General features: G+C 44.0%; 1 protein-coding gene across 4 annotated transcripts in view; it reads right to left on the reverse strand.

The window, feature by feature from the left end:
* LOC129838013 (E3 ubiquitin-protein ligase SMURF2-like) overlaps positions 1-25533 on the reverse strand; it is a 72323-nt gene that overhangs the window by 39125 nt on the left and 7665 nt on the right. The gene's annotated exons all lie outside the window — the stretch shown is intronic.

Here is a 25533-nt window from a genome sequence, read left to right on the forward strand (position 1 = left end):
CAGCATGTGGGTCAAATAGGGGCACTGTTAGACCTATATGACTAGGCATAGTCCTGTTTAGGCCTACACAAATAGCCTAAGCTACACTCCATTTCAATCCTTCACTCCAGGTATTTGGAGTCTGACAGCTATTATGAAATGAGAACCAACTTTAGCTTGGAATCTGACCCCTGCCAGTACCTTGGATTCCTGCTCTGAATCCCAGACCTCTTTTGCGATAACCTCACTTTTGGATGGTGCTCCCTCAGAATGTTCAACAGCTCAATTATTGGAGGATTTCTGGCTTGGCTCTACTTTGTCGTCTTCATGGTTGCCCTGGGTAACCGCTGTTGTACGTCAGTCTGTCCGCCCATTACGAGCTAGCAGAGAGAGCAGTTAAAGAGGCTTCCCTTGTAAAATATTGAGCAGACAAGCATTCTTTCCAATACGGAGCGAATCCCTGAGGTAAGCATCGCAGCCAAGAGCCAACACACAATGGCTTCCAGAAGAGAAGCTAAGATGCGTTTCAGCAGCACTATGCCTAGCGCTCTCGCTCACGTACACAGTTCTCTCAACCATCTCTGTAAATCTCTCTCTCTCCTGGTGTAACAGGGTCCAGGTGAGCCAAAGTGGGCCAAAGTCATGAATGTCTTCCTAGTACTGCCAAGTTCTTATTGGGAGCAATAGAAACTCCGTAGGTTTGAGCAGTATACTGTATATACTGTATACTGGGGTATTTGGAAAAAGCCACCGGATGTTTTTCCAATACCGTCAACAAAAGTTTTTTCATAAATTGGAATATTTGTAGCTACTTAAGTAAATACCTGCAGTCAACTTGTGCAATATGTTAGGAGAAAAAGAACATTACATTCTTCATTTCACCCGTCACAGTATTATGAAACTTACGGTACTCCCCAATCACATGGTGTTTGTTTACAAGCACACAATGACAAGAAACCGGAGCCTTCTGTTCTGCAGCATGCGCCAGGTGATCTAATTACAGTATGGAATTCACAACTAAATGTTTGCCAGCTAGATATCTTATAACTATTAGGTTAACTGTGCTAAATGCTCTGCAGTTCTGCATTTGGTTTGCTAATTTAGTAGCTAGTTAGCCAAGTGGTTAACTTCTTCCAAAATCAAGCATTCACTTGCTAACAGCAGAAAATCCCCTCCTGGATCAAGAGTCTTGCTGGATAATATTTAGTTAATTGTATAGTTTAGGTCAGAAACTGTACAAAATGTTCGCACTGCGCTCGTTAGCATTTAGTTAGCATTCTCTATTGGATTTTACATTTACTTGTTAGCTTTGCTAACCTCTGGATTACAGAGTATCAGTGGTGTTTGAAAACAGCACCCCTTGTGTTCAGTGCCAATATTACAGAATATCCTAGTATGGCACAAGGTCGGTATGAAGTTATGACAATCTGGATACGGCCCAAGCCTAAAACTACATGACACACACACAGGCTACACTTAGTTCTACCCCCCCATCCCCTCCCAGCAGCCAGATGGCAGGCTACTACCCAGCCAGGCCCCTACAGATTAGCCAGAGGAGTGGAAAGCCATTCCAAGGAGATGTTTCTGGACCCTGGAGGTACCCAGTTGGCCGGTCTCATCAAGACACACTGGTGCTGATTGGGGGATATTAGGGGTGGAACAGTGGAGCAATGGAGGGGGGGGTGGAAGGGAATGTTGAGGTAAGGGTGTAGCAGCCCCAGCGTAGTCTAGGAGTCTGACCTCCATGACTTCTTAGCTCACCACGAGCCTGGAGGAGTCTGGGCCAGAGTCTGACCCAGACAGATAGATAGATGACCCTGGAGAAAATGAGGACACAAAATGGAGGAGGGGTGTCTGGGTCTCCTTCCATCATATCACTGCTGTGTCTCAGTGTCTAGGCTACTTTCCTATGCCCACAAAGTGACAGGTGAAATGTCGAGATGAGAGATAGTACTTCATTAATCCCCAAGGGGAAATGATCGTCAAGGTATCCAACCTTTCTGGTATCCAACACCACAAAAAAACGATTGACTCAGAAACACATGACTAGACTACACACGTACAACAATTGCCTACCTAAATTAGCGTAACTAAAACTCTCCCCATACTGACAAGAGACAGGAAAGGTATTTTCCCTTGCAGGCGCTGGGAGGACAGACTGGGGGGGGGGGGGGTATCCTTTACACAGGCGGTCCTGGGGAATGCACTGCTCTCAAAGCCCACCTCATTACTCAAAGCTGTGGTATGCACTCATTCTCAATGTCTGCAGTGTCTGTCACGACACACACTCATTTCAACGTCCCACAGACTCAACGGTCATTATTTATGCAGGGTGAGGAGTAGGGAGCAGGTGATGGGGCACTTTCCATTCCCATACCGCAACACACACACACTAGTTCTGGATGAGGTCAGAGAGTTGGTGGTTTGTGTGATCCTGTCTGTTTAGGGAAAGAAGAAAAGTGATAGCAGGGTGGGTAGTGGAACCAGTCTCACCATGGAGTTATGTATGGAGGCTGGGGGGGAAGTGCACTCAGCACTGACAGCGTCATGATACTGCCAGGAAAAGCCAGTCTGTCACATACACTGTCACACTTACCAGTCCCCAACAGACAGACTGCTGGGCCAGACAACACACACACGTCCCGGAGACGACGTGAAAATTGATTACACTCAAGAATGTCGAGAGAGGAAAAGACAGCCACCAAAATACCACAGAAATGACACAGGGAAGCACGAAGCAAGGAAGTTACGGCTCAAATCACGCACGTATAATCCGGAGACCAGGACAGCGACCAAAATTACACAGCCAATCGAACAGAATCACAACATCATGACCCAGACAATCACAACACAAACCAATTTACACCGCGAAGACTAACAATCAGCTCGTCAGGGGAAATTACACAGTGAGAGCCGACAGTTTGGCTGTGAGCCAAGAACACAAGACAGACTAAACTGATCCTGCAGGGACCAAATGGACATGTTGTCAGGATGAAATGAGGAGAAAACGAGTATCATAAGAGGTCACAGTCTTGGCAAAAGCAAGTGTAGGCTTATATACTGAAAATGGATTTGTGATTTTAAACGCTAGCAACATGCTGTCAAAAGCTGATTCTAAGGAACACAAAATCCCACGAATTTCACAGTCAAATTGCTAAAAAATATATTAAAATAGCTTAGCCTTAGTGAATTAATCAGTCACTGTAAAGGTTAGTGACAGGCTGGATAGCCAGATCCTTAGAGTGCCCCTAACCACTGATACAGGGTAAGATATTTGTTCATTCCCGTAATGTTAAGGTTAGGATTATGACCTGGTTAAGGTTAGGATTACTCAGTGAACTCTCAGTGGGACATGTCACAGTCATAACCCATGGAGATGGAACTCGGGAGGTCGTAACCCATGGAGACCTGATCAACCCTGCGCCCTTCCATTCACCACAACGTAATAAAGTCGGTACCAATAGATCTCCTTTTACCCTAATACTAATGGAGAAAATGGGATTACCTGCACCCTGCTCCAATGTCTGACCATGCTAAAATAAAAGCCTCTTTTCACCGATCACCACATCATTGACTTCCCAGATGCACTGTTACCGGGCAGAATTGGCCCGGATGAAGGGGATGTTATGTGAGAAGTGAAAGGGAACGCCAAAATTCAAGAATTTCTCTTATGTGAGTCGCTTCTCATCAAATATGGATACCATTTCAAATTCTAGAAATTCTAAAACGGGAGACAGCAGACACGATTCTTGTCGAGAACATTAATTCAGATGAATGCTGAAGTTCTGCCTTGGAAGAGGCCTATACCTCCCCATCATCTTCCAGACGTAAACACCAAGTTTAGTTTTTGTGGAACCCTGCCGAGTAGAGCAATCATAGGGTGTCAAGGCGTGTACTTCCATGCCTCTGAAAGCAACTGTGCATGCCAAGGGGATATCTTGATTGTGTAAGTGTGTGTCCACTCCACACACACACACTCTGATAATAGTGTGAAGGCCTAGATAACATATGGCACTACGGACCACCCTCATGAGAGCCGTGCTGTGAGAGACTTCAAGCCTCTTAAACTCCATTTGACCTCTCTGGGTGAAGCTACACTCAGACAGAATACGTATCTAACATGCAAAGATGTTATGGAAGCGTCTAGATAGGAGAGGAAGTAGCACTCACACTGTCTTTAACACTAGACAGCTATCTGTTGCGTCTCCTTCACACCAACATGCTGCATTATTAATAAACTGGTTAACTTTTCACCCCCGAAACTAAGCCATCCCCAATTCCACAGTTCAGTTGAACTTTTCAACCTGGGATGGTTTACGTTTTCTGGAAAGTAATCTCAGCGATTGACTTCATTGGCAACACTTTTTGATAATGAGTGGGGATACAGAATTAAATGGCGTGATCGGGGGTGGGAAACATCAAGATGACAACCTTTCTGTACCGTAGCCTACAGGTCTATTGCCTAATACATTAGATATTATTTGAAGAAATTAATCAACATCTATTTCAAAATAGGCGGCGGAAGAAATGGCACCAGTTTTACGGGCGCCCAACCAATTGTGCTATTATGTGTTTGTTTTTTTTACGTTATTTGTAACTTATTTTTTTACATAATATTTCTGCAACCGTATCTTATGGCACTAAAAGAGCTTCTGGATATCAGCACAGCGATCACTCACCTCAGATAAGATAAATATTTTTTCGTCAACAAGCAAGACGCACAGGACATTCTCCAAACACCCGACAGGGCCAACATCCCTGTTATTTGTAAGAGGAACCGACACAGGTACAGAGGACAAAGAGCCGGATACCTGGTCAGGACCCGGAAAAAGCGAGTGGGAAAGCTGCCGTTACCGTCAATACTACTCGCCAACGTGCAATTACTGGACAATAAACTAGACGAGGTATGATCACGAATATCCTAACAGGACATCAAAAACTTAATATACTATGTTTCACGGAATCGTGGCTGAATGACGACATGGATATTCAGCTAGTGGGATATACGCTGCATCAGCAAGATAGAACAGCACACTCCGGTAAGACGAGGGGGCGGCGGTCTGTGCATATTTGTAAACAGCTGGTGCACGAAATCTAAGGACGTCTCTAGATTTTGCGCGCCTGAAGTAGAGTATATTGTGATAAATTGCAGGCCACACTACCTGCCTAGAGAGTTTTCAGCTATACTTTTCGTGTCTGTTTATTTACCACCACAGACAGATGCTGGCACTAAGACCACACTCAGTCAGCTGTATAAGGAAATAAGCAAACAGGAAACCACTCACCCGGCACAGCTAGTGGCCGGACACTTTAATGCAGGGAAACTTAAATCAGTTCTACCAAATTTCTATCAACATGTTAAATGTGTAACCAGAGGGGGGGAAAAAATTCTAGATCACCAGTACTCCACACACAGAGACGCATACAAAGCTCTCCCTCGCCCTCCATTTGATAAATCCGACCACAACTCTATCCTTCTGATTCCTGCTTACACGCAAAAATTAAAGCATGAAGCACCAGTGACTCGGTCTATAAAAAAGGTGGTCAGATGAAGCAGGACTGTTTTGCTATCACAGACTGGAACATGTTCCGGGATTCTTCCGATGGCATTGAGGAGAACACCACATCAGTCACTGGCTTTATCAATAAGTGCATCGAGGACGTCGTCCCCACAGTGACTGTACGTACATACTCCAACCAGAAGCCATGGATTACAGGCAACATTCGCACGGAACTAAAGGGTAGAGCTGCCGCTTTCAAGGTGCGGGACTAACCCGGAAGCTTACAAGAAATCCTGCTATGCCCTGCGACAAACCATCAAACAGGCAAAGCGTCAATACAGGGCTAAGATTGAATCATACTACACAGGCTCCGACGCTCATCTTATGTGGCAGGGCTTGCAAACTATTACAGACTACAAAGGGAAGCACAGCCGCGAGCTGCCCAGTGACACGAGCCTACCAGACGAGCTTAATGACTTCTATGCTCGCTTCGAAGCAAGCAACACTGAGGCATGCATGAGAGCATCAGCTGTTCCGGACGACTGTGTAATCACACTCTCCGTAGCCGACGTGTGTAAGACCTTTAAACAGATCAACATACACAAGGCTGCGGTGCCAGACGGATTACCAGGATGTGTTCTCCTGGCATGTGCTGACCAACTGGCAGGTGTCTTCACTGACATTTTCAACATGTCCCTGATTGAGTCTGTAATACCAACATGTTTCAAGCAGGCCACCATAGTCCCTGTGCCCAAGAACACAAAGGCAACCTGCCTAAATGACTACAGACCCGTAGCACTCACGTCCGTAGCCATGAAGTGCTTTGAAAGGTTGGTAATGGCATACATCAACAACCCCTCTTTTTACCCTAATACTCTGTTTATCATATATGCATAGTCACTTTAACTACACATTCATGTACATACTACCTCAAATTGGGCCGACCAACCAGTGCTCCCGCACATTGGCTAACCGGGCTATCTGCACTGAGTCCCATCCACCTCTTTTACACTACTGCTACTCTGTTCATCATATATGCATAGTCACTTTAACCATATCTACATGTACACACTATTCAATCAGCCTGACTAGCCGGTGTCTGTACGTAGCCTTGCTACTTTTATAGCCTCGCTACTGTATATAGCCTGTCTTTTTACTGTTGTTTTATTTCTTTACATACCTATTGTTCCCCTAATACCTTTTTTGCACTATTGGTTAGAGCTGGTAAGTAAGCATTTCACTGTAAGGTCTACACCTGTTGCATTCGGCGCACGTGACAAATAAACGTTGATCTGATTTGAGCATTAGGTAGGCAGCTATGTATTTTACAAAACAGAATAGGCTGCAGCTTCTATGGGTTTAAGCAGCGTTTCCCAAACTCAGTTCTCGTTTTGGGTTTTGCCCTAGCACTACACAGCTGACTCAAATCAAAGCTTGATGATTAGTTTATTATTTGAATCAGATGTGTAGTGGTATGGCAACAAACAAAAAAACATGCAACCCTTGGGGTCCCAAGGACCAAGTTTGGGAAACTGAGGTGACCACTTCTCAGCCCAGCCTGAGGACCAAGCGTTCTCAGATGTTGACCTGGGAAACAGGGGTCAGTGGAGCCTCTTGTAAACACAGAACCTGCTGACAGCCCATGTCAAACTAGCAGGAATCCTCTTTATAAGCCTTTTCTGAAGAGGATACCCTGAAGATCACGATTCCCCAACCCTCTCCTTCACATTTTTTGTTTTTAACCTAAACTGGCACATCTGATTCAATTAGTCAACTAATCATCAAGCCTTTGGACTAATTGAAACAGGTGTGCCAGTTTAGGGTTGAAACAAACATTTGAAACATCTGGGGGGCCCAAGGAGAGGGTTTGGAAACCCTGCTGTAGATGGTCACTCCTAAAAATGTGATTTATGCTTGATCCGGAAATGCAGTACGGAGGGTTTGACGCAACCACCATAATGTTGGCACATGTTTGACTAGGCCTACCTCCTGGCCAAACCAGTAAAGAGAGGGTTAACAACGTTATCTTCCAACTGAGGGTGAGGCGGCAAGAGACAGTGGCCACAATGCACTGTCCACACACTGAGACATCACCATCCATCACAGAGGTCAACCCAGAGCTCCTCTCCCCTCCATTATGAGTTATACCATGAGGACCACGTCACTGCAGGCAGACCGTCATCCAACTACTTACTCAGAGTATTGAATTAGCCAAGGTCATTGATCTCACCGTCTGAAACAATAGCCATTGTGGATGGTGGATGTGGACCTTAGCTCTGGATGAGGGCTAAAGGGTCATTATAGGGCCAGGAGTGTTTCCTGAACAGCATGACCACGAAAAGCTCTGTCCCTCTGGCAGACACAGGTCAGAAATTCTCCCTCTGTCTCTTTGCTGACAGTGTACCTCACTATAAGCTTTGTGAAGTCGAGTGGGGACCATATGTTGCAATAAGCCGATTCTAAAAAAAGGGACACATCCACATTGCACAGTGGAATAATGTTCAAACAGCCTTGTAGGACATCTGTGTTGTCCAACATGATGAAATGTGGATAAGTGAGTCCAATGAGGGAACTAACTACAATCACCCCAGGCCTCTTAAATTCTGATTATGGTATGATGAAACCATACCACCCTGAGCCAAAGGTTTGTGGCTGCCTGGTAGCTGGGGGAGATTGCGTGACTGGACAAGTCTCCCACAGTCAACTAGGCCATTTTCTGGTCCATTTGTTCACATTAGAATACAATTGCTGGCGGGCTGAGAAGGGATTGCAGTGAAGCGATTGTAGCCGAAGGGGCCTATCAGCCTCCAAAGAGGCCTTATTGTTGGTAGTGCAATGCCTAGATAGTAGAGCCTCAAACCATGAGAGGACTGCTTATAGTATTGAAGTGACTTCATCCCTGCAGTCAGCATTCTAAAAATCCCCTCATCCAGTTGAGGAGCAACAACATACAAGTTATTTTTATGCCTAATGCATGCTTTCTAAATGATTTATGCTAACAAACTCTGCTTGTAGGCTATTTCAATTTCAGTCCAGTTCAAGTAGGCCTATTGGCTGTGCCATTTTACATCCTCTAGCTCCTGGTGTGACAGATACTGTCAAACGTAATCCCATACAGTGTGTCCATAGAGGGCTGACATTGAGAGAAAATTGCACCATATTGACAGTCTGCATCTGGATGGACAAGTAAAATGTGCTTTAGGGAAGCTTTTAGAGTATTGTCTTTTCAAACTATCAAAGAAAAATAGTGTAAGAAAGACTGTCAACAATTTAAAAAATTTCAATTACACAAAATTCTTGCAACCAATAGAATGTCATATACAGTTGAAGTCGGAAGTTTACATACACTAGGTTGGAGTCATTAAAACTCGTTTTTCAACCACTCCACAAATTTCTTGTTAACAAACTATAGTTTTGGCAAGTCGGTTAAGACATCTACTTTGTGCATGACACAAGTCATTTTTCCAACAATTGTTTACAGACATATTATTTCACTGTATCACAATTCTAGTGGGTCAGAAGTTTGCATACACTAAGTTGACTGTGCCTTTAAACAGCTTGGAAAATTCCAGAAAATGATGTCATGGCTTTAGAAGCTTCTGATAGGCTAATTGACATCATTTGAGTCAATTGGAGGTGTACCTGTGGATGTATTTCAAGGCCTGCCTTCAAACTCAGTGCCTCTTTGCTTGACATCATGGAAAAATCAAAAGTAATCAGCCAAGACCTCAGGAAAAAAATAATGGTAGACCTCCACAAGTCTGATTCATCCTTGGGAGCAACTTCCAAACACCTGAAGGTACCATGTTCATCTGTACTAACAGTAGTACGCAAGTATAAACACCATGGGACCACGCAGCCGTCATACCGCTCAGGAAGGAGACGCGTTCTTTCTCCTAGAGATGAACGTACTTTGGTGCGAAAAGTGCAAACCAATCCCAGAACAGCAAAGGACCTTGTGAAGATGCTGGAGGAAACAGGTACGAAAGTATCTATATCCACAGTAAAACGAGTCCTATATGGACATAACCTGAAAGGCCGCTCCGCAAGGAAGAAGCAACTGCTCTAAAACTGCCATAAAATAGCCAGACTACAGTTTGCAACTGCACATAGGGACAAGATCGTACTTTTTGGATTAATGTCCTCTGGTCTAATGAAACAAAAACAGAACGGTTTGGCCATAATGACTATTGTTATGTTCGGAGGAAAAAGGGGGAGGCTTGCAAGCCGAAGAACACCATCCCAGCCGTGAAGCACGGGGGTGGCAGCATCATGTTGTCGGGGTGCTTTGCTACAGGAGGGACTGGTGCACTTCACAAAACAGATGGCATCATGAGAAGGAAAATTATGTGGATATATTGAAGCAACATCTCAAGACATCAGTCAGGAAGTTAAAGCTTGATCGCAATTGGATTTTCCAAATGGACAACGACACCAAGCATACTTCCAAAGTTGTGGCTTAACGACAACAAAGGTATTGGAGTGGCCATCACAAAGCCCTGACCTCAATCCCATAGAAAATTTGTGGGCAGATAAAGCATGTGTGAGCAAGGAGGCCTACAAACCTGACTCAGTTACACCAGCTCTGTCAGAAGGAATGGGCCAAAATTCCCCCAACTTATTGTGGGAAGCTTGCGGAAGGCTACCCAAAACATTTGACCCAAGTTAAACAATTTAAAGGCAATGCTACCAAATACTAATTGAATGTATTTAAACTTCTGACCCACTGGGAATGTGATGAAAAAATAAAAGCTGAAATAAATAATTCTCTACTATTATTCTGACATTTCACATTCTTAAAATAAAGTGGTGATCCTAACTGACCTAAGACAGGGAATTTTTACTAGGATTAAATGTCAGGAATTGTGAAAAACTGAGTTTACATGTATTTGGCTAAGGTGTATAAACTTCTGACTTCACATGTATATGGGGGATACAAACATCCCAGCTCTACAGATTTTGCTGCGAAGAGATCATTTGTTTTGGAAAATTAGATCATTTGTTTTGGTACTGGTCATATGTAGCTTGTTTTTGGTCGCAGGTTCAGGAATGGCTGAAAAATGTTAACATTTACCTGGAGCTAACTCTGCAAATAGCACTGCTGGGTGATTAGAAAAGTCATACCGTGAACCGATCAATAATACTCTTAGCAAAACAATGTATCTTTAATTTACAATCTGTAGAAACTATCAGAATAGCAAGGTTCAGAACTTTTGTGAAACATAACAGCACAGTTGAAAAATATATGGCAAATATAAATCAAAACTGGATGGTGTTCAGAGATAGATTGGAGGGGTTAAGTGGTGCTGAAGGGTGGGTCTAAAAATAAGAAAACTAAATGTAAAATATACTGTGAACGTAAAATGTATATAGGTATAGAACTTTTGTGAAACAACAGTTGGAAAATATACAGCAAATTTGGACACACTTACTCATTCAAGGGTTTTTCTTAATTTTTTGCTATTTCTACATTGTAGAATAATAGTGAAGACATCAACATTATGTAATAACACATATGGAATCATGTAGTAACCCAAAAAAAGTTTTATATCAAAATATATTTTATACTTTAGATTCTTCAAAGTAGCCACCTTTTGCCTTGATTACAGCTTTGCACACTCTTGGCGTTCTCTCAACCAGCTTCATGAGGTAGTCACCTGGAATGCATTTCAGTTAACAGGTGTGCCTTGTTAAGTTAATTAGTGGAATCTTTCCTTTAATTTAGGCTAGGGGGTGCTGTTGTCACTTTTTCTGGAAATCGTGTAATTTTTAAATGGCTTCCTACTCAATTCTTGCTCGTACATTATGCATATTATTATTATTATTGGATAGAAAACAGTCTCTAGTTTCTATAGCCGTTGAAATTTTGTCTCTGAGTGGAACAGAACTCATTCTACAGCAATTTCCCTGACATGGAGTCAGATTTCACACATCTTGGCCCCTGATCTGGAGTCAGTTTAAAGGCCACTGTGAATGCTATGAGGATACAGACACTGCTTGCGTCTTCCCCTGGATGCCTTTACGTGATGACGCTTTGAATGGTGTCGATTGCGCAATCACAGCCACTATAAAACAAAAAAACGTGTAGGTAGGAACTCTTTTCCAGCTGCGCCGGACACGCGGTGGACACCGACCTGCTCTTTTTCCAAGCATTAGTGTAGCCAGTAATATTTCTCCGGTCATGTTTTTACTCGTTTTAGGAGTTAAAAACATCATAAGGTAGTTAATTTAACCTGTTGGGGATGGGGGCGCTGTTTAGACTATTTATGCTAATGTGGCTAATTTTTTAAACGGCTTCCCACAAAATCCTTGATCGTACAATATGCATATTATTATTATTATTGGATAGAAAACAGTCTATAGTTTCTATAGGAGTTGAAATTTTGTCTCTAAGTGGAACAGAGCCCATTCTACAGCAATTTCCCTGACATGGAGTCAGATTTGAGAAATGTTGGGCACTTTTCTGAAGTCAGTTAAAAGGGCACTGTCGTTGCTATGACTATACGGACACTTCTTACGTCTTCCCCTGGATGCCTTTACGTGATGACGATTCCAACGGGCTCGATTGCTCGTTCACAGGCCCTACAAATGAAAAAAACCTTTAGCTAGCAAGTCTTTTCTTGCTGCGTAACGCGCGTGGAAGACACCGACCCTCTCCTGTTCCAAGCGTTAGTTTAGCCTGTTATATTTCTCCGGTCATCTTTTCACTCGTTATAGGAGTTACAAACATCACAAAGTAGTTAATTTAAAGCGTTTTATAGCAATTTATATCCGTTTAGTGCGATTTTGGGACATTTATTTTTGCAACGATGTGAAAAGTTGGGCACGCTTTTCAGTTCATCCCGAACGTAGTTGACATTTCCACATGGCAAGAGGACAGCTTTCCACCAAAAGACGATTCCTCCCAAGAAAGGATCCTTTGCCCAAGATACTGATGGAAGAACAGCTCAAGGTAGGACATTTTTATTATGATAAATCGTGTTTCTGTCGAAACATTTTAGTGGCTTAGGACGCCATGTTTTTTGACGTAGCTTCGCTTGGCGCAAACTGTATTGAAAAGTAAGGATAAATTAAAAAATGTAATAACGCAATTGTATTAAGAATTAAATTGTCTATCAATCCCTGTCCACCCTATATTTTTTAGTCACGTTTATGAGTATTTATGTATAAGAGTAGATCACTGTCTAAGTGGCGCAAGGACAAATTCTGACCAGCCGAGTTACATTTCACATTGTCTAACCATGATTTTGGTGGCTAAATATAAACATTTTCGATCAAACTGTATATGCATGTTGTAATGTGATGTTACAGGAGTGTCATCGGAAGAATTCTGAGAAGGTTAGTGAAAAAATTAATATCTTTTGGCGATGTTGACTTTTATCGCTCACTTTGGCTAGAATCAATGCTGGGCTGCTAATTGCTATGTGCTAAGCTAATATAACGATTTATTGTGTTTTCGCTGTAAGACACTTAGAAAATCTGAAATATTGTCTGTATTCACAGGATCTGTGTCTTTCGATTCGTGTATGCTGTGTATTTTTACGAAATGTTTGATGATTAGTAGTTAGGTAAACACGTTGCTCATTGTAATTATTCTAGTCCATTTGTGATGGTGGGTGCAATTGTAAACTATGCCATATACCTGAAATATGCACTTTTTTCTAACAAAACCTATCCCATACCATAAATATGTTATCAGACTGTCATCTAATGAGTTTTTTTGTTGGTTAGGGGCTATAAATATCTTAGTTTAGCCGAATTGGTGATGGCTACTGGTGTTGGTGGACAAATAAAAGATGGTGGATTATGCTAATGTGTTTTTAGGTAATAGATGTACATCTTTACATATTGTGTCTTCCCTGTAAAACATTTTAAAAATCGGAAATGTTGACTGGATTCATAAGATCTGTGTCTTTCATTAGCTGTATTGGACTTTAATGTGTGAAAGTTAAATATTTTAAAAAAATATTCTTTTTGAATTTCGCGGCACTGGTTTTTCAGTGGGGGGGGGGGGGGGGGTGTGCCGCTAGCGCCACGCTGATCCTAGACAGGTTAAACCGTTTTATAGCAATTTATATCCGTTTAGTGCGATTTTGGGACATTTATTTCTGAGACACTTTGAATCTCTGGGCACGTTTCCAGTTCATGCCGAACGCAATGGGCATTTCCACATGGCAAGAGGACAGCTTTCGACCAAAAGACGATTAGACCCAAGAAAGGATTCTTTGCCCAAGATTCTGATGGAAGAACAGCTCAAAGTAAGAACTATTTATTATGATAAATCGTGTTTGTCGAAAAATGTTAATCGCTTATGACGCCATTTTGTTAGACGTAGCTTCGCTTGGCGCAAATTGTATTGAAAAGTAAGGATAATTAAAAAAAATGTAAATCAGCGTTTGTATTAAGAATTAAATTGTCTATCAATCGCTGTCCACCCTATATTTTTTTGTCATGTTTATGAGTATTTATGTATACGACTAGATCACTGTCTAATATGGCGCACGACATTGTCTGACCAGCTGGGCAACTTTTGTCATTGTCTAACCATGATGTTGGTGGCTAAATATGCACATTTTCGAACAAACTGTATATGTATGTTGTAATATGATGTTACAGGAGTGTCCTCTGAAGAATTCTGAGAAGGTTAGTGAAAAAATTAATATTTTTTGGCGATGTTGACGTTATCGCTCTCTTTGGCTAGAATCTATGCTCTGGTAATGTTTGCACATGTGGTATGCTAATATAACGATTTATTGTGTTTTGCAGTAAGACACTTAAAAAATTTGAAATATTGTCTGTATTCACAGGATCTGTGTCTTTCGATTAGTGTTTATTTTATTTATTTTACCGTTATTTTACCAGGTAAGTTGACTGAGAACACGTTCTCATTTGCAGCAACGACCTGGGGAATAGTTACAGGGGAGAGGAGGGGGATGAATGAGCCAATTGTACACAGTGTATGCTGTGTATTTTTACGAAATGTTTGATGATTAGTAATTAGGTAATACACGTTGCTCTATGTATTTATTCTAGTCCATTTGTGACGGTGGGTGCAATTGTAAACTATGATATCTACCTGAAATATGCACATTTTTCTAACAAAACCTATCCTATACCATAAATATGTTATCAGACTGTCATCTGATGAGGTTTTGTCTTGGTTAGTGGCTATCAATATCTTAGTTTAGCCGAATTGGTGATAGCTACTGGTGTTGGTGGACAAAGAAAAGATGGTGTCTTATGCTAAGGTGTTTAGCTAATAGATTTACATATTGTGTCTTCCCTGTAAAACATTTTAAAAATCGGACATGTTGGCTGGATTCACACGATCTGTGTCTTTCATCAGCTGTATTGGACTTGTTAATGTGTGAAAGTTAAATATTTAAAAAATATATTTTTTTTGAATTTCGCGCTCTGCCTTTTCAGTGGAATGTGGGAGGAGTGCCGCTAGCGGCACCCCAGTCCTAGACAGGTTAATATAGACTTGGTATTTTACCAAATAGGGCTTTCTTCTGTATACCACAACTACCTTGTCACAACACAACTGATTGGCTCAAACGCATTAAAGAAGTTAAGAAATTCACACAAAAAAAATATATATAGTGGATTGCATTGATGAAGCCACAATCTGCAGTATTAAAGCTGATCTACCCACAAAAAAAGGGGGGGGGGGGGGGGGGAAAGAAATTAAAAAAGGACAGCATTGTTTCCCACGTGAATCGCAAACTTGCGTTTCTATCCCTCAGCTCTCTACTGCCATGCTAAATTACATAAATTCGCACATTAGCTTGTAAAATGTTGTGGCGGTACTAAATATTAGCACGGTCAATACACTGCGGCTAAGAAGCTGCTTAGAAGGAAGTTTTCTACTTTGGGGCACGGAAGCATGAAACATTGCAGGAATTGCCAGCAACATGAATAGCCTATAAGCTCGGCTAAGTGCAGTAAAATGTAGCCTAGCCTAACTTAATGAAAGGCAAAGTAACAATTCAAATTACATTAGAATGTTATTTTATTCCTTTATGGAATTATGTTTCAATGAAAAATGAAAAGCTGAAATGTCTTGAATCAACCCCTTTGTTATGGCAAGCCTAATACGTTAAGGTGTAAAAATGTGCTTAACAAGTCTAATAATAAATTGCATGGACTCACTCTGTGTGCAATAATAGTGTTTGACATGATTTTTGAATGACTACCTTATCTCTGTACCCCACACATATAATTATCTGTAAAGTCGCTCAGTCAACCAAAGACCAAGGAGGTTTTCCAATGCCTCGCAAAGAAGGGCACCTACTGGTAGATGGGTAAAAATGTCAAAAGCAGACACTGAATATCCCTTTGAGCATGGTGAAGTTATTAATTAGACTTTGGATGGTGTATTAATATTCCAAATCACTACAAAGATATAGGTGTCCTTCCTAACTCAGTTGCCGGAGAGGACGGAAAAATCTCAGGGATTTCACCATGAGGCCAATGGTGACTTTAAAACAGGTGCAGAGTTTAAGGCTGTGCTATGAGAAAACTGAGGATGGATCAACAACATTGTAGTTACTCCACAATACTAACCTAATTGACAGAGTGAAAGGGAGCCTGTACAGAATAAAAATATTCCAAAACATGCATCCTGTTTGCAACAAGGCACTAAAGTAATACTGCAAAAAATGTGGCAAGACAATTCACTTTTTGTCCTGAATACAGTGTTATTGTATTTGCCCCAAACTCCATATTTTCAAACATAGTGGTGGCTGCATCATGTTAAGGGCATGCTTGTAATCGTTAAGGACTGGGGAGTTTTTCAGGATAAAAAGAAACATAATGGAGCTAAGCACCGGTAGAATCCTAGAGGAAAAACTGGTTCAGTCTGCTTTCCACCAGACACTGGGAGTTGAACTCGCCTTTCAGCAGGACAATAACCTAAAACAAGGCCAAATCTACACTGGAATGGCTTACCAAGAGGACAGTGAATGTTCCCAAGTGGCCAAGTTAGTTTTGACTTAAATCTACTTGAAAATCTATGGCACTAGCAATGATGAAAACTATGACAGAGCTTGAAGAATTTAGAAAATAAAAATGTGAAAATGTTGCACAATCCAGGTATGGAAAGCTCTTAGACTTACCCAGAAATACTCACAGCTGTAATCGATGCCAAAGGTGCTTCGGCAAAGTATTGAATCAGGGGTGTGAATACTTATGTTAATTAGATATTTCTGAATTTCTTTTCAATCATTTGCACACATTTCTAGAAACATTTTCATTTTGTCATTTTGGTGTATTGTGTGTAGATGGGCGAGAGACAATTATTTCATCCATTTTGAATTCAGGCTGTAACATAATGTGGAATAAGTCAAGGCGTATGAATACTTTCTGAAGGCACTGTATGTGGAATCTATACAGCCATCTATACAGTCAGACATTAACCTGTCAACTCAACTGTATATTAGCATAATGAGACAGAACACTGACCCAACGTTAGTTCAGCTATTGACCCCCCTTGGATTGGGATAAACTGAATGTTCTAGACTTCTGAAGAGCTTTGGCGACACTGACCACAGTGTGAAAAGACTATGACAACGTGGGCTGGGATGGAAAACTACTGAGAAGGGGGAAGGACAGGCTGCTTGAGGTAGCAGGGGGGGGGGGGTGAAAACCAGGGAGAAAAGAGTCAACGGATGGATTCCCAGCTAGTTTAGGTCGTGTATGAGTTTGTGTATGCAGTTGCCAAGAGACAGACACACCTCACCCACCTCCCTGCAATGGGCTCTGTATTATGACCCAGGCCATGCTTTGCTGTCGAACAAGACTCTCCCCTAACACACCACCCACGTTGCAAACCTCATTACCGACAGACAGGGCCTGTAGACGCCCATCAGTCACCTCTGTCCTGTTTGGACTCCTGTTTCAGCCCCACACTGTCTCATTCACAGCATTGTGCCAGTACAAACAAAAGGCTTCCCCTTCACCACGGCTCCCTCCCTGGCCTGTCTGCTTTCAGTGGAGAAACGTATGGCATGTATGTATGGAGTTTAGGGTAGTAAACTGACCAAGCCGCTAGAACAATTCGGGACGTCTACACACAAACTGATGCGGAGGACATCAAACAAGAGTTCTTATCTACAGCACACTTCCTTTGGCCAGCCATTACTCCCTCCATCCCTCTGCCTCCCAGCTCTGCGAATGCTCAGGATGCCAATTATGTCATCCATTAAATAGCCCCTCCTCAACCATGGCTCCCTGCTCCAGTTGACACTCCCCTCATCAGCGCCCAGACGCTAACCTGAAATCTGGAGAGGAACGCAGAGCAGCGCTGCCACTCACAACAAGCTGGCATGCTGCCTGACAAACGGGAGAACGGAGGGAGGGTTTGTTTATTGGGAGAGTAGAGGAGAGAGGGAGGGAGCGAGCAAGAGGGAGCTAGGCTAGTGTAAATACAGAGTATTACAGAATACGCTCAGTAGGAGAAGTATGCTAGCTGAGGCAAAATAATAGATGCTAAATTAGAGCTCCATCATTTGTACTTTCCAAATTAATGTTTCATGCTGCGCCTGATGAATAATATGGTCTAGCCTAACTAGAAATGTATCAATCACGTGCCAACAAGAGCGCGTTGTGGTTGTCTAAAAATGAAGAGGATATGACGCTCTTTGGAATGCTGCTCTACCTGTGACCAATGACAAAGTCATTTCCTGCGGGGCCTCTCCGGTTGAGGCTCTGCCTGGCTGAAGCTACGGGAGGGAGAGCCTCACAGATACTCGACTCAGGGTTCGACCAACCCTGCTATTCTTCCTTGACCTGGAACTATGTCAGAAAGAGAGTGGACAGGAAGAGAGCGGATGTGTGCGCGTGTCGGCGTCTGTCCTACTGTGCACGTTTGCAGTCTGTAAGAACACCATACGTGTTGTACGTGCAGACACCGTAGTTCTCCCTGCACGCATCCACTTGACTTCCCATTTTTCCCATGATATCGACATAACCCCTAAAGCAGGAGCAGCTGGGGAGGAAAGGAGGGAGGTTCGGGAATAGCGCCGGTCGCATCACATCGGCTTATATACATTTCATCTCGTTTGGGCCTTTCCAAACCAAACAGTCTGACTTTTCATCAATCCCCAGGCGTGCACACACACAGACCCATACACACCCACAGGCCCATACACACAGCAGCCCATACACACCCGCACACACAGTGGCCCATACAGAGACGATGAATCATTTCCCATCTGGCGCTGCGGATCTGCCCAAGGAACGGGGGAAGAGGAAGAAAGAAGAGGAGGAGAAGAGGAGGACCTCGCCCTGGGAAATGGATGCGCCAGTATTTCAATTCAAAACCCCTACGACAGGGATGAGCCACTTTGGGGTTGGAGGAAGACCGCTGAAGCGGGAGCTCCGTTAAGGGGACTTAGTATGTTAATAAATGCACTTCGTGAAAATGTGGCCGGGGAGGAATCTGTGGACACATACTGTATCAACTAAGCCTATACAGTAGATTGAGCTGAGATGAGGGGTATGGGTGAGCCATGAGAGTGCGAGACTAGAGTTGGTTTACATGGCTTCCGGGGGATTTTAGGGACACATATCAAGTCTCTCTAGAATGGAGGAGGGGGAGCCGTGAGAGTGCTAGATGAGACAACTTTCGCCTGAGAGGAAGAAGTGCACTGGCAGTAACATCACATCTAGCTCATCATTCACGCTAATGATAACGTGTGTGGGTTATGGGCCGCATGGATGGATGCTCTGGCAGACTGGCACACAACGGCGGGGAACAGATTCTCGCCACCAGCTCACATGATGTATACCTCCCCCCCTTGACAATATGGCAGTGGAACTGGTGGGAGGGTGTTACAGCACTTTGTGCTTCCATTACAGATGAGAGCCCACTCTCGTCTGACATCCGTCATCATCATCAACGTTAAGATGGGTGGAAAAAGAGAGCGCGCGCGAGAGAGCCACGCAGAGAGCGCGAGAGAGCCACGCAGAGAGAGCGCGAGAGAGCCACGCAGAGAGAGCGCGAGAGAGCCACGCAGAGAGAGCGCGAGAGAGCCACGCAGAGAGAGCGCGAGAGAGCCACGCAGAGAGAGCGCGAGAGAGCCACGCAGAGAGAGCGCGAGAGAGCCACGCAGAGAGAGCGCGAGAGAGCCACGCAGAGAGAGCGCGAGAGAGCCACGCAGAGAGAGCGCGAGAGAGCCACGCAGAGAGAGCGCGAGAGAGCCACGCAGAGAGAGCGCGAGAGAGCCACGCAGAGAGCGCGCGAGAGAGCCACGCAGAGAGCGCGCGAGAGAGCCACGCAGAGAGAGCGCGAGAGAGCCACGCAGAGAGAGCGCGAGAGAGCCACGCAGAGAGAGCGCGAGAGAGCCACGCAGAGAGAGCGCGAGAGAGCCACGCAGAGAGAGCGCGAGAGAGCCACGCAGAGAGAGCGCGAGAGAGCCACGCAGAGAGAGCGCGAGAGAGCCACGCAGAGAGAGCGCGAGAGAGCCACGCAGAGAGAGCGCGAGAGAGCCACGCAGAGAGAGCGCGAGAGAGCCACGCAGAGAGAGCGCGAGAGAGCCACGCAGAGAGAGCGCGAGAGAGCCACGCAGAGAGAGCGCGAGAGAGCCACGCAGAGAGAGCGCGAGAGAGCCACGCAGAGAGAGCGCGAGAGAGCCACGCAGAGAAAGCGCGAGAGAGCCACGCAGAGAGAGCGCGAGAGAGCCACGCAGAGAGAGCGCGAGAGAGCCACGCAGAGAGAGCGCGAGAGAGCCACGCAGAGAGAGCGCGAGAGCCACGCAGAGAGAGCGCGAGAGAGCCACGCAGAGAGAGCGCGAGAGAGCCACGCAGAGAGCGCGCGAGAGAGCCACGCAGAGAGCGCGAGAGAGCCACGCAGAGAGCGCGAGAGAGCCACGCAGAGAGCGCGAGAGAGCCACACAGAGAGCGCGAGAGAGCCACACAGAGAGCGCGAGAGAGCCACACAGAGAGCGCGAGAGAGCCACACAGAGAGCGCGAGAGAGCCACACAGAGAGCGCCACACAGAGAGCGCGAGAGAGCCACACAGTGAGCGCGCGACAGAGACACAGAGAGAGAGCGCAAGAGAGAAAAGGAAAGAGAAAGACAGCATAGCCTGTCATGTTCTCTAGCCGTCTGTGTAATTCCCCTAGAGAGAGAGAGAGAGAGAGAGAAAGGTTACTCAGGCTGCAGTTCCTGAGTCTCTGTTGTACACTGGTGTGGTGGTAAGCATTTCACGGTAAGGTCTACACCTGTTGTATTTGGCGCATGTGACAAATACATTTGATTTAGTGGACAGTAAAGACCGACCGCCAAACAAAAACATTGATTGTGCGACAGCCTCACCTTCACCACTTCCTCAAGGGTTTAGAGACACACCCCGCCTCCCCAGAGTCAGGCCTGTCTGCTACATCCAACAACCTGACCATAGAATGACTGGGAAAGTCAATTGACGGAGGACAGCCAATGCACTCTCTCTAGTCTTTAGTCGACAAAGGCTCTACAGATCCTCAAAAACCCCTCTCTGTGCTTGATTACCCAAATGGCTAGTCAGTTAAGTTGAGTGACATTTGAAGCTGAACTGAAGCAAAACTGTTCCAACACCTTCATGCAAAGATGTTATCAATGACGGTCTCTCATGTCGTGCCACCAGCAGTTCTTAGAAGCAGCAGCAGAACAGTCACTTGGCAAGTTGGCCACAAATCTTACACCTTTATGCATGACGTCAGCTATGTCAACGTCAATAGTTCTCTCTAAGAAGCCATGCTAGGTCGCGGCGGCTAGGTATCTGTTGTGATGCGGTGGCGGCGGTGCACGGGCTAGACAGGAAGAGAGAAGCCGTCGGCAGCGCTGTCTGTACGCCGTCTGGGCCAGATCCGGCTAGCGATCGCTAACAGCAGAGCGCGAGAGAGATGGAGAGAGACAAGACAGGATACAGTATCGCTTGTCATCTTACAGGGCACTGAGGTCAGAGTGTAAAAATAGCTCAAAGTGGAGCAGTATCAGCACCTGCAAACCGACTTGGCTGCATCTTGACAATGTGACCACGTGCATTGAGATACATTTGGGCGAATTCACAGCAAGATAGAATATTAAAAAGGCATATAGTAAGACACAGTAAGGTGGTCCTTCTACCAGATGATACTAGCTTACACTAAGACATAAGCCCAAGAACGCACTTTCAGAAAGTTGAATGTATTTTGCATATCAAGTGTGGTCTTTCAGCCCACCTCAAACTCTCCTCCCAGCCTCCGTTCTCACCCGTAATATTGTTATGCAAGTCATGAGGTGTGACTCATCATGACTCTTTCCACTGTCGTACTCTAAAGCACACGAATGCACACAAAGTTCAAGTATAATTTGAATAACAGATGAAGCTCCCTCTTGCTCTCCTTTGTGCAGACCTAGACGAAGAGAGGATTTAACCAACCGTGATATAGCACTGTAAAAAGTGCTTTGTAGCTGGTGGGCCCTGAAGCACCAGACACTTCAACCAAACTTGATGCACGCTGTGCTGCTCTTCCGCTTGCCAAACCTGGGCTTCGCCCATAGGAACCCTTATTTGAAGGAGAACGAACATTCGACTGCTTCTGGTTCGGTGAGCAGGTACTACTGTTAGTTGGACCAATAGGGGAATCCGTTTTAGTTTGGTGAGAATGTCGACCTGAGAACCAGCCACGGCAACCGCCTTGGAAAGAGCCTGGCAAAAGATCCAGACAAAGGTTTTTTAACTTTGAATGCAAAACCCACTGTGAGACAATATTCTATTACAGAATATCTGTATTATTCAGACCAAGGCACAATTTACATTTCCTTGAGACTTCATGGGCCAGCCTTGGTTCAAATGATGCTTTAAATCATATCAAAACCCTACCGAATATCAAGAGCATCATCTAGGGCTAAATCACGGCCAAATCCCCTACTTGCCGGCAGCAGACTTCTCACTGCATAGCAGTGTTCCACACAAACGCATCTACTCTATACCTAGTATTACGTACGCAAGATATATCGGTGACATATCGGAATGGGACGATATTAGCCAAAAATGCCAACATCAGTATCGTCCGATGTCTAGTTTAACGCCCGACGTGCAAAACCGATGTCAAAGCTGACATGCATACCTATATAACGAAGGTACATGACATAAAGACGCCACGTAAAATGTGGCGCTATACGTGCAACACAGCACTCCTAAACCAGCCCACAATGTCTGCTGTGTGGATCGAGAAGTCAACAAGTCGAGCAGTCATTTGAAAGAGAAAGAAAATGTCAGCGAGGCAACTCAAAGTCGAAATCATTTTAAACCAAGATAATGGAATTCATTGCCCTTGACAATCAACCGTTTTCTGTCGTGTGTGATGTTGGCTTTCGCCGACTGGTCGAGCACCGGTACACACTATCAAGCGCGCTATTTTTCCAGATGTTGCCCTACCGGAGTTACACAGTAATAGCGTCACTGCTATTAGCTTCACGACATGTATACTACGGAACGCTGTTTGTGTCTTTGCGTGTCAAAAAAGAAACAGTAGCACTGTCAAAGCTGTACAAAAACAAAGGCAGCAAACACCAGCCACAAACGATATGTATACAAGACCGCATTTACAATAAAGCATCATTTGTTCGACAGCAACTTCTGGGGTAGCTAGCTTTAGCATGGTACCTAGCTAGCACCAATACAACCAGCCTAAAAAACAACAACCAGTAAAAACTGCAGTCATTTTCATTATTTTTATCAATGATTTAGGAATCCTTGTGAGTAAGTATTAGCTAGGTTGCCACTTGTTGTTCCCCTATTGAAATTGAACTTTAGTTCATGAAAATAAATAGCTAGCCAGATACTTAACCCTGTTGCCCAAAGCTAACGTTATAAGCAGCCAGCTAGCTTCATCTGGCTAGTGAGGCTCGACCGGACCGGGTTATGTGTTGTGAAGCTAGCCACAACAAGAATTAGGCACAGTAGTGGAATTTGCAGTTTGCCTTCAAAATAAAAGTATGTAATTGACAGTGATGCAAATTAATACAAATAGGAGAATTGTGCCACACTTTTATTTTGAAGGCTGACCACAAAGTCCACTGTTGTGGCTAATCCTTATTATGGCTAGTGTCACAAATGGGTCCGACCACCATTAATCAAATAAGAACTGTCTTATAAATTAGCCAAATTTTAGATGACACCTAGCTATATAATTAGTTAGGTAGCTAACTATAGCTAATGAAACAGTTTTGGGGGAAGAACATTGTTTGCATCCATGACCTAGCTAGCTTTTTAAAAATGTTTTATCACCAGCACTGTAGCTGAGCGAGACAACTTTACCAGCATCATAGCATATGTATCGATGAATTGTTTTGACATATGACATGAGTGATAGTGTAATCAGTGTAATAACTACGTAAAAAAATGTATGAACACGTAAAATTATTATTTCACGTGCAGTCATATTCAGGTCCTGATTGGTCAACAAGCTTATTTGACACAAAGTGTTAAATAGTATATTTTTTGACACGCAAAGACCCAAACGGCGTTCCATAGAAATCCTGATAGAAAATTAAATGACAGAATAAATGAACAATGAAACAGCACAGCAAGTAAGTGAAAGAAATAGGTTTTTATTATGTTTTACTGGTAATGGGGACATACGTAAATGCCAACAAAATTACCTTTTGGTCAGTGTGTGTGTGTAATCTTTATTTAACTAGGCAAGTCAGCTAAGAACAAATTCTTATTTACATTGACGGCCTACCCCGGATGACATTGGGCCAATTGTGAGCCGCCCTATGGGACTCCCAATCACTGCCAGATGTGATACAGCCTGGATTCAGACCAGGGACTGTAGTGACACCTCTTGCACTGAGATGCAGTGCCTTAGACAGCTGTGTCCGTGTGTGTGTGTGTGTGTTAACTATTTAACTGTACTAGAATGCTTAAAAGGACGCTAAAAAAAAAGTTGGGCAAGGAAAATATTGGATATCAGTATCGGCCAAAAATGTAATATCGGTGCATCATTACCTAGTATACAGCGCATTCGGAAAGTATTCATCCCTTCACTTTTTCCAGGGCCTTGGTCGGGGACGGGACCAAGAACCCGATGGTCACTCTGACAGAGCTCCAGAGTTCCTCTGTGGAGATGGAGAACCTTCCAGAAGGACAACCATCTCTGCAGCACTACACTAATTAGGCCTTCGTGGTAGTGGCCAGACAGCAGCCACTCCTCAGTAAAAGGCACCTAGAGGACTCTCAGACAATGAGAAACAAGATTCTCTGGTCTGATGAAACCAAGATTGAACTCGCTGGCCTGAATGCCAAGCATCACGTCTGGAGGAAACCTGGCACCATCTCTATGGTGAAGCATGGTGGCAGTATCATGCTGTGGGGATGTTTTTCAGCGGCAGGGACTGGGAGACTAGTCAGGACTGAGGGAAAGATGAAAGGAACAAAAGTACAGAGACATCCTTGATGAACCCAATAAAACATCTCTGGAGAGACCTGAAAATAGCTGTGCAGCGATGCTCCTCATCCAAACCCGACACAGCTTGAGAGGATCTGCAGAGAAGAATGGGAGAAACTCCTCAAATGCAGGTGTGCCAAGCTTGTAGCGCCATACCCAAGAAGACTAAAGAGTGTAATTGTTGCCAAAGGTGCTTCAGCAAAGTACTAAGTAAAGGGTCTGAGGTCTGAATACTTATGTAAATGTGATACTTCAGTTATTTGTAATACATTTGGAAGATTTTCCCAAAAAATGGGTTTTGCTTTGTTATGGGGTATTGTGTGTGTAGATTGTTGGGGGAAAAAACTATCTATTCCATTTTAGATTAAGGCTGTAACGTAACAAACTGTGGAAAAAGTCACGAGGTCTGAATACTTTCCAAATACACTGTATGTCCATGTAAACTTAAAAGAAATGTATCAATGAAACACAAGCCATAATCTTACACACCATACAGGGGCTCCCTCGCAGCATGAAAACCAAGAGAATGAAACTGAGATGGCCACAAACAGCATGGTGCGCCGTTCCCCGCCCGCAATATGGGACATGCCAGAATCAAAAACAAAAACACAGGACCTTGTCAGACCATACCAATC

This window comes from Salvelinus fontinalis, chromosome 3 (assembly GCF_029448725.1).
Source record: "Salvelinus fontinalis isolate EN_2023a chromosome 3, ASM2944872v1, whole genome shotgun sequence".
NCBI lineage: Eukaryota > Metazoa > Chordata > Actinopteri > Salmoniformes > Salmonidae > Salvelinus > Salvelinus fontinalis.